Source organism: Ruditapes philippinarum, unplaced genomic scaffold, assembly GCF_026571515.1.
Source record: "Ruditapes philippinarum isolate M1 unplaced genomic scaffold, ASM2657151v2 ctg762_1_1_1_1, whole genome shotgun sequence".
In the NCBI taxonomy this organism is placed as follows: domain Eukaryota; kingdom Metazoa; phylum Mollusca; class Bivalvia; order Venerida; family Veneridae; genus Ruditapes; species Ruditapes philippinarum.
The window spans coordinates 430,319-448,098 of record NW_026856516.1 but is presented as its reverse complement, the minus strand read 5'-3'; positions in this window follow the sequence as shown (position 1 = coordinate 448,098).

Below are 17,780 nucleotides of genomic sequence, written 5' to 3'. Positions count from 1 at the left end.
AATTGTATTTACTTGTGGTGGATCAGTTACAAAAGCATAAACAATGTCAGCTGGACAAGCACAAAAAGCTATTTTTAAACTAAATCAATATTTATATAAATATACGTATATTGTAAAATATTTATATACATTTACGTATATTAAACCAAGGCATAAGCTAAATCTTTTTGATACATTAATTACACCTATATTAAACTACGGTAGTGAGATAATGGGTTTTACGGTTAGCCAAACAATAGAACGGGTACACTTACAATTTTGTAAAAAGATTTTGGGAGTTAAAAAAACTACACAAAATGATTTTATTTATGGAGAACATGGTAGAATATCTTTTCATTGTAGACATCTTTTCAATATTGTAAAATTTTGGAATGAAAAATATTGTGTAGTAATGAAAAACAAATATGTTAGTAGAGTTTAATAATTGTTGAAAAAGTGATTTTGAAAAATAACCCAAGTATAGTAAACTGGTGTTCGAAATTAAAACAACTTTATGTTTCTTTAGGATTTTATGATGTCTGGTTACAGCAGAGTGTAGGAAATATTGATATGTTTCCAGCAATTTTAAAACAACGTTTAAAGGACAATTTTGTTCAAAACTGGCATGAAAGATTACATATCTCTAGTAGAGCTTAATTTTATAGGAAAATAGCAAATTTTGAGTTTCAATCATATCTAGATATTTTTAATGGAAACAAATTGTGCCAGGCAATGGTAAGATTACGAGTTTCCTCTCATAGCTGGACGTTGGTCAAGACCTACAAGAACTCCAGTTAATGAACGAAAATGTTTAATTTGTAATGTTTTAGAAGATAAATATCATTTTATATTAGAATGTCCAATGTATACTGAATTAAGGAAACAATTTATTCATAAGAAATACTGGAAACATCCAAATATGGTAAAATTTATTGAATTGTTAAACAATGAAAATGATACAAATAGAAAGGCACTAGGAATTTTTGTATATAAATCTTTTGAAAAGAGAAATGAAATGCTATACGGTTCAGTTGAGTAATGACTTATTTTTCTTGTAAACCTACTTATATGCATAGTTGTACAATGTGAATTTAAAACATCGTTCTAGATAAAATAAAAAAGACATGTAGAAAATTAATATTATATGCAATTTTCATGTTTCATGCTTAAATTTAATCCACGATTCCCGTCTTCATTTCGTTTCGGTAAGGCTGGTAGTTAAAATGGATGTAATTTGTATGTTCTTGTTATACTATATATATAAATATTGTTATTATTGTACTAAATTCATGCAAGGGTTATCTTTCTTTTTACGAGAAAGATAACATTTTACTACATGTATCTCAATGTATATATATACAAATTCTGATTGTAATTTAAGGAGAAAATAATGTTTTTCAGATTACTAGTCTTAACAAATTTATATTAAAGTCATACTTTGAATGATATGAAATGAAGTTATTAAGAATATTAAGCTTTCTTATGTCATGCTTGCCCTTCTCCAATAAAAAGTTTATGTAGATCTAATATTAATTTTGTTCGCTGTATTATGCACATAAATCATGCTCACTTTGAATTGTACATGTATATATGTATGCTTGTATTGTCATCATGGGCGAATAGCCTTATGGAATAAATGAAATAAACTCTCTACACAACAACATTAAAGATATAATCTAAAACTTGCTTATAGTGACATGCATATAAAAGTACTTAAATTGGTTTGGTCTACAAAGGGCACATCTCCCATTAGTATTTCAAACATCGATAGAAAAGATAGAAATGTATTATTCGGATATTATTTTTTTTTAAATCCTTAAAAAAGAAATGTTAATAAAGTTATAAGTGATTTAGCATAACATTTTATATGATGAGCGATCATATTTTATTCTAGAACACTTTATAATATCTGCTATATATATATTACTATTTCGGATCATGTATCTTACACTTGCCAACAATATTCAATGTAAATATGTCAGTCATTCGTGATCTGCTGGGTATCCGGACATTTGCCCCTTAGACAGTTGCTTCTCGGAAATTTGCCACCTTTTTGCAGTGGGGAACATTTACCCCCTTATATCTGTGTAAGGGGCGAACATTTGCTGCTCCCCCCTCTTCCCTGTTATTAAAATGTTAAAATGTTAAATTGTTGAATTGTTTGTTACAAAAAATCATCGCCTTTTGTCGAAATTCCATTGTGTTTAAATAAACAAAAACTAACGCGCAACTTTGTACACACAAACTAGTATCCATAAATTAATAAAGTAAAAAAAGCCTACCTGTTTATGCGCTGTGTTAAAAATAATCTTTGTGCATTACATCAAATGTTCCGGATCAGCCATTGCTCAAGACAATAATTTGACGGTGTGTAAGTTGGACATCGGCCTCGTACATCGATCTTTCTGTTTAGGAAAGACCTGGTCACGAATTTCATGAAACACCTCGAGCGCTACGCGCTCTCGGTGTCACATAAAATTCGTGACCAGGTCTTTCCTAAACAGAAAGACCTCGTACTCGGTCGATATCCTATACATATGTAAAACTCATTACATAATGCCACGTTTGATCATTGGACTGGAAATGCCAAAAATGTAAATTACAATTTGTGAGAAAGAAACAGAAACAATTGTGGAAAACAGTAATATGAAAGTTAAAGCCCGATGCTGACACGTGTGCGTTGCTGTATTTATTTAAATTACAATTTGTGATAAAGAAACAGCAACAATTATGGAGAACAATAATATGAAACGTCAAGCCCGATGCTGACACGTTTGCGTTGCTGTTTTGTAGAATGAACGGAAACGTTAAATTGATAAATACAGAATCCCTAAAGAAAGCCCAACACGGCAAAATTGAAAATGTTGCAGGCTCGGTTTGATTGAGCCTGTTCATGGACGGTACTGGAAAGTGCAAGTTACCGCCCACGCCCCTAGCACCGGCTTAAGCAGAATTCAACATTTAAACATGAAATAGTAAAATTTGAATTTAGAAACATCTGCAGATGTGTTCATACGGCGGTTATCATGGAACCTTCAATGTGACACTTCCGTGCCATACAATGAAAAGCGGCGTATGGTCCCCAAGTAATAAAAAGCGTGTGCCCTAAACGAGAAAACACTGGGCGGAACTAAATAAAATGGAATTTTGAAAGGGAATCAGAGGTTATGAAGCCTGCGTATTACAGATAAGACGTCAAAAGACAAATTTAAAAAGCAGGCAACATATCCTAAGGGTGATTCAACATTATTCAAGTGGAGAAATTGGAACCACCCAACTAGAAAATGCCGATAAGTTGAAACTAAAAATACCACAAGCACAACAATAATGTCGTGCTGAACGATCTTCAAGGATCGAAAATATAACATCATTGATTAAATGTACGGGGAGACTTATTACAGCCGCCACACGACACAAATAACACGGATGTGATCATAAAATAGATAAATACAGAATCCCTAAAGAAAGCCCAACACGGCAAAATTGAAAATGTTGCAGGCTCGGTTTGATTGAGCCTGTTCATGGACGGTACTGGAAAGTGCAAGTTATTGTCCACGCCCCCTAGCACCGGCTTAAGCAGAATTCAACATTTAAACATGAAATAGTAAAATTTGAATTTAGAAACATCCGCAGATGTGTTCATACGGCAGTTATCATGGAACCTTCAATGTGACACTTCCGTGCCATACAATGAAAAGCGGCGTATGGTCCCCAAGTAATAAAAAGCGTGTGCCCTAAACGAGAAAACAATGGGCGGAACTAAATAAAATGGAATTTTGAAAGGGGATCAGGGGTTATGAAGCCTGCGTATCACAGATAAGACGTCAAAAGACAAATTTAAAAAGCAGGCAACATATCCTAAGGGTGATTCAACATTATTCAAGTGGGAATATTGGAACCACCCAACTAGAAAATGCCGATAAGTTGAAACTAAAAATACCACAAGCACAACAATAATGTCGTGCTGAACGATCTTCAAGGATCGAAAATATAACATCATTGATTAAATGTACGGGGAGACTTTTTACAGCCGCCACACGGCACAAATAACACGGATGTGATCATAAAATAGATAAATACAGAAACAATATAGCTCCTTTATTTAATAAATGAAATTATTTTACCTCCAAAAATCGTTTCATTGTTGTATTATATAACTATTCCATATTTTGCTTCTTTCACATTTCGGCATTCAATAGATAGTGTTTAAGAAATTTGTAGTCATGACAGAAAAAAGTGTTAATTGTTTAGGCTTTTTGAGTCATGGATGATCAATTTAGTAAGTAATGATTGATTATGAATTTCTAATATATTTCGCAGGATTCCGATCTAAAACAATTGTCTTGTTTGCTATTTATAGGTCATGCAATTTATTATTGAAAGTTCAAAATATAGACTCAATTTGACCGAATCTGCCTATAACAATGAAGAGTTGCACTTTATTACACCGACTTATTTAATCTTTAGCATTTTTATGATTCGAATTAAATATGTGTATGGATATATATTTAGTAACATGTTAAGTTTCTATATTGCCTCTATAGGTTTATCTGTATTCAGTCAACGTATATATCCCGACATGACCCTTTCAATCCATTCACTTTGAATTATTAGATTAGTAGATTACAATTAGAGTTTCATAACAAACTATTACTTAACAGAAGAACACATGTCAACGTATGAGGTTAAATATATTGTTATTCAAATATAAGGTCAGAGTCGGGAGCTATCCACAGTTTATTGCTACAATAGTCTTATTTTATATGTTACGCACTTTTGATTACCTGAATTTTATTGTAATTTGACAATGCATATAAATAATTGCAATTCAAACTACAATCATTCAATAGGCTTAGTTCACGAAATCATTCGTGTATCTAAATAAATGTGTTTGATACAATAAAGGCTGTTTAATTGTAAGGCAAAGTGTTAGGTTTGGAAAAAACATCCCTAAAAGCTTCCATTGATGCATGATTAAAATTTGTATAGATCCAATCCAATAAATCTAGTTGGTGTATTGTGTTTAAAATACATTAAGGCGATATGGCTTCATTTACAATTTAACAATGCAATAAATGTCATGTTCGCATATTTCCAATACATGAACAGGCGTGTTCTATATTCAGACCTTTTGTAAAAGACGATTGTCAAAACAAGAACATCGGAACAAAATAAACAAACAAAAACAGAAAACATCACTTAGTAACTAACAATGACATTGGTAACCATCTTAAAAAGGTTGGTCTTCGGGAATTAGATTAAAATTATATACAATCAGAATTTTGAAAAATATAAATTATTCAGATCAAAACAAACCATATCGGAATCTTAACAAACATCACTCAATAAAGACATTTGTAACTGCATAAGACGTTAAGCCATGATTTATTGTCATTCGCTTAATATATTCAATATACCTATCTTTATTTAAATAAAGACAAAATTATTTATCATTTTAAGGGACAAGTTCAAAATATTTACTCACTTAAATACAGATCATTATCAGACGGCTTTTGTAATGAAATGGTTTAATATTATCAAGAACGTCAAATTGAACTGAAGCTATGTACCTGCGTAAATCATTACATTATGTTAGTTTTTTTCTTATCTTTATCTATGCTTTGGTTGATGAAATATAAATAAATGTTAAACTATATAGATTATTTTAATATATGAATATAGTTTAAATGTAAAAACAACTGTTGATACTCGTAGTTGAGTTGTTTTCTTCCGCGATTAAGACCACGCACTGATTTTCAACAAGTGTATTCTTAATGGATTAAACAAATTTATTAGAAAAAATATGAAATTAGAAAAAATATGAAAAACTCATAAATTGTGACACAAGTTTAACATCATGAGTTTCTCTCAGGCTTCAATTATGTCCAACACATATCTTTATGTAAACCCTTGGTACTTCCCTTCATACTTTCCTGACAGTCAATTGCAAAGACAAAGTAAAGCAAATAGTTTAAGTCATGTCCTCCTGGCATGCTTCTATGACACTTGACGGTCTTCTTTGTTATTAAACATGAGATCGTATCCCTGAAAACATATTGACGTCAATATCATCAATACTTTTCATGCCTACATGTACATTTAATATCAAATAATTTATCAAAAGTTCATTTCAGTTAATACTGTATTTAAACGAATTAGAAAATAATGCGCGTAGGCAGAAAACAATAATTGCAATTGATGTCTTTAGAAATCTACCCCCCCCCCATGTATTGTATACTTTAGGAAAATCTCAGAGCAATAGCATCATAGGACGGCGGCATGTTGTTGTTGTTTTGTGATATTCAATAGTATACTGCATTTTTACTACCTTAAATAGTGTTATAAGAAAAAACCAGACATGTCATGTCGCTGAAGTTATCAATTAGTCATTCTAAATTTTAACACTATCATTTTAAGTACGAATTAAAATGAAAGTGTTCAATCGGTATCATAGATAACATTTACATGAAAAGTAAAATACACTCTTAGACTCGTGTTATTTGTGCCGTGTGGCGGCTGTAAAAAGTCTCCCCGTACATTTAATCAATGATGTTATATTTTCGATCCTTGAAGATCGTTCAGCACGACATAATTGTTGTGTATACATGTTTTATGGTATTTTTAGTTTCTTCTATTTGGCCATTTTCAACTTGGGTGGTTCCAGTATTCCTACTTGAATACTGTATAATCACCCTTAGGATATGTTGCCTGCTTTTTAAATTTGTCTTTTGACGTCTTATCTGTGATATGCAGGCATCATAACCTCAGATCCCCTTTCAAAATTCCATTTTATTTAGTTCCGCCCATTGTTTTCTCGTTTAGGGCAAAAGCATTCTTTTACTTGGGGACCATACGCCGCTTTTCATGGAATGGCACTACTGTGTCACATTGAAGGTTCCATGATGACCGTCGTATGAAAACATCTGCGGATGTTTCTAAATTCAAAATTTCACCATTTTCGTGTTAAATGTTGAATTCTGCTTAAGCCGGTGCTAGGGGGCGTGGACGGTAACTTGCACTTTCCAGTACCGTCCATGAACAGGCTCAATCAAACCGAGCCTGCAACATTTTCAATTTTGTTGTGTTGGACTTTCTTTAGGGATTCTGTTTTTCTCTATTTTACTTGCATAAGTGCATTATGACATTCAAATTTCACACATAATAGTGAGAAACATTGTTTCACTGTATAAGCGAACTATGTTTAACTTTAATTTCAGAAATATTTCATTATTTACAATATAAGATTTTCTTTTTGCAGATTTGTAAGTTCTCCCACTCCCTCAGAAACCGGTAACTATTTTGGTAGGATGTAGATAAATACAGTTTGATCATTTTAGTAAAATATTATTCCCAATAGTAATCAACATGTAAAGGTTGCCACTTCATGTAAATGAATGTGCTCGATTTAATGTAATTCTCTTTGTTAAAACGAGATCTCTGAGCGAATTCAATACATAAGATTTCTACGGATATTAAAATTATGTAACTAAGAATTTATTGATAACATACAAAGTAAATAATAAAGGATCATTGTCATTAGTTCAACAGAATAGTTTATAATAGTAGTACATAGGTTTCCTTGAACTAACGTGTACTAGTGTCATATTAGGAAACGTGATTGCAACCTATGTAATACAATTATAAACTATTCTGTTAACATAATGACCTTAGTGGTTTCAATTTTATGGGGGATTTTAATTTGTAGTTCACATCCTCCTACCAGTTGCATATAAATAATTGTTTATTTTGATTACCATATTCACAATATAAAAATAGATACTCGTATTCATATTAAATTGGTTTTATGTCCGTCAGAGGAAGCGTAAAGCTTAGTTATCAAGGGATAGCTGATTTGATCAGCGGACAAGATAATATTTGGTCTCGGCAAGTTATCTCGGACACTGAGTCTGATTGTTATTATCAATTATTCAGAATTGGTGTGATATCAAATGTCGGTCACTTGTTGAGAAATTGGTAATTAATGGATAGTTATGACCCAGGAAAACCTATCAGACTGACTGACTGCCGAGACATGACGCAAAAATGTGTCACAGTCGGTGTCAAAAGCACAGCAAAGTTGTTAAGAAAAACAATGTCGTATAACAATGACATTGCAGTATCTTCATTCTCGATATATTTCTCTTTCATCAAGGTGATTGTCGTGATATTTCTATCAAGGTAATAAGATAAATTCTTTGTAGAATGTATGTATCGTTTTGCCACATAATCATGTAAAAAACATAAATAGAAACGATACATAAAAGTATATAGTTTCTCTTCAAATGTCACTAACCGCTCAGTCTTAAATGATCGCAGTAAGTTTTGTTTCTTTGTGTTGAAACTCTCTTCTTATACCGTTATGAGAACTAACTGTAGAAATTGAGAAATTAATTGCTATATGATAAAAAATAACTGAATTCAATTTTTGGACGCTTTACTTTCCTCTGTCATTGCATGCTACATGTTATGACTGAGTATTACGTAAACCTTTAGACTAAGTATGGTTTTGAAAAATGGCGTTGCGCATTTCACGATGCATGCACTATGATCCATGAAAAAAAATATCTAGTGGACATTTGTATTCACCAATGATATAAGGGAAAGAAAATTGAATGTTTATTAGATATATAACCAATAATATCAATATATAATATTAATATATAAAATATTGAAACATAATAGTCTGGCTTTTTCGTTTAAATTTTCATTGAATATGAACCACAAACTGTTCTTTGGTGTGATTTTAGACAATCGTTATAATAAAACGTCTGGAGTTAGCTTAATTTATAGATGATAATTGCCTCTTACTCTTTAAACAAAATGTTAGCAATACTTCATAAATTAATAACCTTGTCCTGAACTAAATAAACAGGCAGCCATTGTCTTTTAGGATATAAAATTATACTGCATAGTAACTCAACTGACAGTACTTGATAAAAGGCTACATTTGTGTGCCCGTACTGAATTTAAGGTAAAAAGTCTGCCATTAATTATGAGTTGCCTCTCACAATCAACTTGTATTCACGTATGATTTGAAATGTCTTTGTCATTTAAGTATATAATTGCATTTGGTTTATAAAACGATTTTATAAAGCATTGTTAAATAATTGTGAAAATGAATATGGTATGCAATTTATAGAAATTCTGCAGCACTATTAAATTGTAAAACAGCATAAACATTAATTTAAATTACTAATGAAATGTGAATTATAACATATTACATTTGTTACATCTAACGACTGAAAAGGAATATTTTCTGTTCATTTATTTGCTTAATTATTTGAGAAGGGAATTTTAATTGTGCATGTATCGGAAGGTAATGTGAAAGAAAACTTGAATTGTTAAAACATATTTATATCTAAATCATACTGATTTCAAAGGAAATCCACTGACGTCCAAAAGCCTAATAGTATACAATTGTGAATTCTTTAATACGTCATCCTGAGCAATTTAAATACAATTATATGATATATTATATAAACGAAATAGACCCAGATTATTTATTAAAATTTGATTTGTTGTGATTCTTAGCCTGATCTGATTTATTAACGTTAACACGATTAAATGACAATTTTGTATCATTTTGCGATAAAAAAAAATTAAAAAATACTATGCTGAGAAAAAACGGAGTAAGAGAATGGTCGGCAATATTGCACGCACATTATTTATTCAGACCTAGGTCATACGGTACATATATCTCAATACTAAAATTCCAGTCCATTTATTCCACAAAGCCACAGTGAAATCCATTTCAATACTTACGAAAGTGGTTAAATTAAAATGCATGGTAAAACATTATACAAATATCAATATAATAAATTATCGTGCCAAGAAAACCTTTCAATGAATGTTACATTTAACATAAAGACATAATCAGAATGAGAAATACCACAATCGGTACTGATTACAAAACGATGCATCGTGCGAATGAAACAGTCCTAATACCTAAAAGGGACACTGAGGTTGTTTTTTAATGACGGGGCAACAAAATATTTTGTTGAGATAAAGGTACCATTGCATGTAGGCCAAGATAGAAAGAATTGTCTGCAAAGAGTCATGCACGCTCCATTTTTCCAGGTTTGATTATTCAACTGTGAAAAGTTACCCAACATTTAAAAGCGTGGGAAGTCTTTTCACTCAAATAGGCTAAGAATATCACAAAAATACGATTTTTCATTTTATTTTATTTCTGTGGTTATTTCTCATTTATCTTCTGCATATATTTCTGCTTTAAGTGCCTCGCTTGTTCGCTTGTTCTGTGTAAAATTGAAATATTATGATTTTAGGCTTTCGGACCTCAGTGGAGTTATTTTAACTATAACATACTCCTTTAAAATTCATAAAAACATGTCAATGACAAAAATCAGCAAACGTCTGAAACATGTTAGTTATCTGAGCATGAACGTTTACTACTATTTTGGCACTGGTAATTATATTTCTGTCTCATTTTCAAATCAGTTAATTCCCTAGATATTTATTTGATAGAATAAAATACGTACTTTTAATTAGTTTCTAAAGATGAGAGAAAAGAGATAAAGTATAAGCGGACATATTATATCTTTCTTCTTCGTTTTAATATAAAGATTTATTTTTGTAGCATTTAAGTATAACATTTGTCGGTTTACTGACTCAGATTTGATTTGTTTGTATTGTGTTTTGAAAAAAAATAAGAGCTGTTTGTGCATTATTTGCAAATTGACATTTTTGTAGCTAACATTGAAATTAAAAGAAAACTCATGTTGTTGCAGTTGTAAACAAATTATTGTATTGTTGGTGTTTTTGCTAATTTAAAAGTTATAAATTATTGAAATAATATTTTGTATCTAATTTTAATTTTTTTCTGTTTAATTACTTTTACACCAATGCATGTTTATAGTACTATGATTTTAAACAGCTCCTAAACAATTTAAGTATTTTTCTTCTGTTTTACTATTTATCTGTGAAAGAATATTCCTAAAGTACAGATACAATTTACCATTATAAATCACTGAACAATTTTTTACTTAATGCACCCATTTCCAGATTTATTGTATTGCACTGTTTAAATATGCTTTTTGGAACCGCATGCCATAAATTATACCCATGTGACTGAACCTGATAACTTCAGTAAGAACAATAATTAACTTGTAAGTAATGATGCATACAGAAGGATAAATCAAAAATTATAAACGGCAAACATATTATATTCCATAAAATGCATTTAGAGGATATAAATCTAAATGCCACTGAGAACATCAAGTTTAAATTGTAAGCGAAACATTGCGTTGGATTAAATCTTGTTTAATTATTGAAGCTACAACAGACAGAAAAACATTTTTGTTAACATTCACGGTCGGCTGAGCAGAAACACATGATAAAACAGTACGTTTTATAAATAAAGCTTATTCTAATATGCCACTTTGCCCATAGAACTTGAAATGGCACACTTATATTAATGAATTACTTCAATACGGAATCATAAACGTCAATGAAAACACTTTGCGATACTTTTCATTATTATAATTATTATCATCTAAACAGTGGAATCTCGAATTATAAATTTTACTAGTAACTTACCTGTCTAGTTCGTACTATACTTAAAACACTTTTGAAAGGGGTACATCATAAATGGACAGACAGGGGCAGACAGGTAGACAAAATATAAAGTTACATATGAGCTACAAAATCATCTTTTTGGAATACAGATTTTAACACACGAAAATGAGATACTTATATTTTACAAATTGTCTCCTTTAAGATATTATTTAAAAGCAATATAGTTAATTTATGATAAACATCAATTTCAAACCAATTACAAACACAGTTATTTGTCTTCCGGTATTGTTAGACTACAAATTAAAGCAAAGTACATAATGTGTATTTAATGTATTGGCATTTAAGATAAATAATTCAAAATTGTAAAAAACGGTTAATCATGGCAAAATGAGCTATGAAAAAGAAAAAAAATAAAGCGATTGCAATTAAAAAATATTATAAAATGTCATTGAATTACTGCCTGAAATCACTTTAATTATAAACAAACTGTAAGTGTTGTGTCTTAACCATCCTAAGACCCCGCTTCACCTGCTTTTAAGCAATAAATCTTAATTCTTCAAACGCCTTCAAAAAGCTCACTGCATCCAATGTTATAAAATGACAATCATAATTTGGTTGACTTCATATTAAGATATAACATATATGTAACATTTGTTTTTGTATTCAAGACCATGATTGCAAAATAACTCTCTTGCTTATGAGGAAAGATTATTTGAAAAGGTACTGGTCATTTGACTCAACCATCTTTGTTTCTTGTACATTTTTGGCATTTAATTTTTAGTGTTTAAGTATTTTGTATAGATGCCATAACAGAAAAATAGGTTTTCATTTTTAAGGCTTGTTGAGTCTTGAATTTAGACAATTTTTGAGTACGCAGCAATTGACTGATTATGTATTTATGTTATATTTCGCGGGATTTCTATCTAAAACATTGTGTTGTTATTTAAAGGTCATGCAATTCATTATTGAATGGTCAAAATACGGACACGATTTGTTCCGAGTCTGCCTATTACAATAAAAAGTGCTACACTATTACAATGACTTATCTAATCTTAAGCATGTTGGTGATTCGAATGTAATAAGATTATATATCTTCTAACATTTAAAGTTTCCATATTGCCGCTGTTTTCCATATTTATCAAGTCAGCATAGATCCCGACATGACCCTAATCATTGTAATTTGAATAAATAGATACGTGGGTTACAAAAAGAATACCACCACAAAATATTTCTGTACAGAAGAACACATGTCAATGTTTGAGGTTCAATGTATTGTTATTCAAATACAATGTCAGAGTAGGGAGCTTTCCACAGTTTATTGTTACAGTAGTCATTTTGTATATGTTACGTACTTTTGATTACCTGAATTTTATTGTAAATTGACAGTGTATTTAAATAATTGCAATTACAACTACAATAATTCAATAGGCTTAGTTCACGAAATCATTCGTGTAGCTAAATGAATGTGTTTGATACGATAAAAGATATTTTAATTGTTAGGCAAAGTGTTAGGTTTGGAAAATAAAACAACATCTCTAAAAGCTTCCATTGATGCATGATTAAAATTTGTATAGATTCGATCCAATAAATCTAGATGGTGTATTGTGTTAAAAATACATTAAGGCGATATGGCTTCATTTACAATTTAACAATGCAATGAATGTCATGTTCGCTTGTTTCCAATACATTAACAGGCGTGTTCTATATTCAGACCTTTTGTAAAAGACGATTGTCAAAACAAGAACATCGGAACAAAATAAACAAAAAAAACAGAACACATCACTTAGTAACTAACAATGACATTGGTAACCATCTTAAAAAGGTTGGTCTTTGGGAATTAGATTAAAATTATATACAATCAGAATTTTGAAAAATATATTCAGATCAAAACAAACCATATCGGAATCTTAACAAACATCACTCAATAAAGACATTTGTAACTGCATAAGACGTTGAGCCATGATTTATTGTCATTCGCTTAATATATTCAATATACCTATCCATATTTAAATAAAGACAAAATTATTTATCATTTTAAGGGACATGTTCAAAATATTTACTCACTTAAGTACAGATCATTATCAGACGGCTTTTGTAATGAAATGGTTTAATATTATCAAGAACGTCAAATTGAACTGAAACTATGTACCTGCATAAATCATTACATTATGTTCATTTTGTTCTTATCTTTATCTATGCTTTGTTTGAAGATATTTAAATACATGTAAAACTATATAGTTAATTTTAATATATGAAATATGGTGTAAATGTAAAAAACTGTTGACATTCGTAGTTGAGTTGTTTTCTTCAGCGATTTAGACCACACGCTGCTTTTCAACAAGTGTATTCTTAATGGATTAAACAATTTTTTTAGAAAAAACTATGAAAAACTCATAAATTGTTACACGAGTTCAACATCATGATTTTCTCGAAGGCTTCAATTTTGTCCTACACATATCTTTATGTAAACCCTTGGTACTTCCCTTCATACTTTCCTGACAGGCAATTGCAAAGACAAAGTAAAGCAATTAGTTTAAGTCATGTCCTCTGACATGCCTCTATGACACTTAAAGGTCTTTTTTGTTATTAAACAAGAGATCGTATCCCTGAAGACCTAACATTCTATAATTGTGTTTATGTATGTGTAAAGCATTACAATATGAAATCCCACCTGTGCAAATAATTCCTCATATAAAGATTTTTTATCGTAGAAATAACTAAAAATATTCAACTCCAACTTGAAGGGCATTAGTTTATAACATACAGACGTTTGAGGGGGTTAGTTTGTCATGTTCTAACGTTTCAAATAATTGTTTTTCATCAGGATATATATCATTGCTTATTGAAATGTATTATTATAATTCTAACACATTGTTCTTAAGTTAAACAATTGCGCCTATATCAATGTTTCCCGACAGGGACTTTGGAATTTTTCATGTGAGGAAGCTATCCAGGTAGCTAACGGAACGTCGGTCGTTCTACTCAGGTGCCCCGTTCGTGCCTAAAATAATGCACGGAGGGGCACCTAAGGTCTTTTTCCACCAGTAAAGCTGGAACGTCGCCAAATGACAGATACTGTGTCGTTGTGACGTAAAACCCAAACAAACTAATATATCACTGTCAATTTATCAATGATGTTCAATTATTGTAAGGAAAGCCAATTATCGAGCAATCATTCAAATATTTAATGCAAATAATAAGAATTTGTTTTAGACTGTTAAAAAGTTATTATAGATACAGTATATACAATGTTGTACTAAACATCACTCAAAAACATTCATATGAACGTGAACTTAAATCGTCGTTAATTTTCTAAATCAGAAAATTTTAATAACTTGTTTGCATGATAAGTCAGTTCTTGTCTGCAGTAACATGTTAAGTGTTAAAAGGAGATGCAAACATGTTAAGATCTATTGTGAACATTGTCATGTTGTCAATAATTCCTGGCTAATTACTTTATATAACTATTTTTTTTCAATTAATTCGTTGCGTTAATAAAGCATAATGGGATCCTACATATTACCGGACAAAATATGATGTTTTTTTATCTGTAACTTTTATTGAAAATAATAAAAAAGAATGGATTTTTACCAAAATAATATTAGGTTCTTAATGCACGTAAACATTAATTTATCAAACATAAAATTAAGCATTTGACTGTAGAAATGTGCCTTTAAAGTAGGGCATTATAAGAGGAAAAAACTCGTGTTACCGGACATTGTGTTTCAAAAAGTTTTGAAGTCGTGAATAGAAATAATCTTTAAATAATCAGCAAGGAAACTACGACTATTGAATGGCAAATTTAATATAATTATTTGAAAAACCCAGTATGTCACTAGAAATAGACAAGGCAGCCATACCTATTACGAAGAGGCCAATATATAGGGTGTAATTGAAATTTACACTATTAACTCAATTAACGTATTGATTCATCATAATCCTTAAACGTATGAAACATTTTGAAATTGAAATGGAATTCTGTTTCTGTCATATAGTTTCATTTTGGTCATCATGTAGCATGTTACAAAAGCAATAAAATCTATTCTATTTACATTTCATTTAGAGTTTACTGTCATGGGTGTAACCCGTTTCCTTATATGTTTTTAAATTTGCATTTCTTTGTAAAAGACAGCAACGAGAAAATGTTTGGACTAAATTTAAAATAACTTTTTATCATTAAAATATGTTACGATTGTCTCTTGAGGTAACGTTGAGAAGAATTAAAAGTAAAACCTATCTAAATTCACCCATTAAGGGCCTCCATATTAGTGCCTGCGCCGAACAGATTATTCCCCCGCATGACAAGATCATGAAATAACTAGTAAACAAAATGGCATGTTAGTAGATAAAGAACTGAATCAACAATATTAACCTGAGAGTGGTTTTGTTGTTATTTACTTTGAAATAGAAAGTGTGTGTACTATTCGGACTGTATATTTTTTTATTCCAAGCAAACAATAAAGCACTATTCGGCAGGAATAGCTTTTTGTACGGTAAACTGATTGCCCGGTAAATATGTAGGATCCCAGAACAGCGACATTATATGTTTGTCTAATTTAGTATAACACCGAAATTGTCCATCTTGTTGTCTGATTGTTTTAACCTGTATATGCATTCCTTATTTTAATTACAAGTCAGTATATACTTTTCATTTGGCCTTATCACAAATTGTTTCGATATTGATGATTTTTGTTGGTACATTCAAGATAATATTAGCCAGCTAAAATTAATTTCTTAATATGTTTTTATTTTCCAATTGAATAAGGGACATTCAAAAGATGTATTTTTTTCTAATAAAAACATTTACTATTTAGTGATTTAAAAATATTAGAATGACATTTTACGTTTAAAAAATTGATTTGCCGCCATGGTGTTTGTTATGCTTACAAAATCTGTATTTGTTAAATTGCAATGTCATCTTTTTATGTTGTTTGAATAATCATAAAGAAATAATATTACAGGACAAATGCGTGACAACATCAAATAAAATTGATAAACGGCCTCTTTCAGTTTATAATTCCAGTCTGTCTTGTGAATAATATAGGCATATATTTATGAGGTTTATTCTTTGAGATTATCATGATTGTCATGACTGCCTTTATTAATTTTATGAACATAACAATCTAAACATTTTACTTGTCAACTCTGGAATATTTTGTTCTAACAAGAACTTAACTGAGAACATTGATAAAAGTGGAACAAACAATCAACACAGGATAAGTTTAAATGATGATAACCGACGTTTTGACTCTCACGTGTCTTCATCAGGGTTATAAAATCATTCAATACTACATTTGTACATTTAATAAGTAAGTTATTCATAACGATTTTGAGTAAATTCTGCTTAAATGCCCTGGTGAAAATTTTAACTCATCTGTTACATATTATCAATACTTATGTCAGAAATAAATACATTCTTTCTGAACAATTCTGATAATTTAATAATGCTCCCACGTATCGGTTTTATGGTTTCATATTCTATAGTACCGATTGTAGTGAATCTTTAATCCCTTGATGCATATAACAAGTGATAAACAGAAGTAGAGCACCAGTTCAAAATATTAAGATAATATTATGCCATCATGACTTACAATATTACGTCAATAATGCTATGACAAGATAAAAATCTGTGTGTTCTATCAGCACTGTCGGGTACGTGAAACGGTGCGGATTTTCCGTGTTACGGTGCTTCCATCCAAGATGTCGGACCGAGAAACAACAAGAAGGTACGTGTCATTTTGTAACCGATGTATTTGGAGATATACGTTACTTACTGGATAAAAGAATAGTTGCATATAATGTAAAAATAAATTCCCTATAAGACCAACCTGTTCACCATGTATGTTATATAGGATTTATATGAATTATTTACTGAAAACTTTGGCGAAAAACACACACGTGAAATTCGAACCGAGAGGCCTGGTAAATTTTTTAGCAAACCTCCATATCAGAGGCATCAATCTTAAAGAAAACATGCTTGATTATTAGCGTACATGTATAAAATCATTTCTGGAAATTAAAAATTGGTTCAATCAGTTTGTTGTGCCTGAATCTGTCTACTTTCTGTTTCGCCTACACACCGGTGCAGACACCTAGCAACGGTTCGGAATTTCCGTAAAAAATGAAACGGTGCTGCCACAAATTAGGCAACGGTGCATACATCTTTTTCAAAGAGTATACGGTTCAGACATAAAAAATATATTTGCTAAATGAAACCAGAAATTTGAAGTTGCATGCCGCTTCACATAATTTATTTCTAATTATTA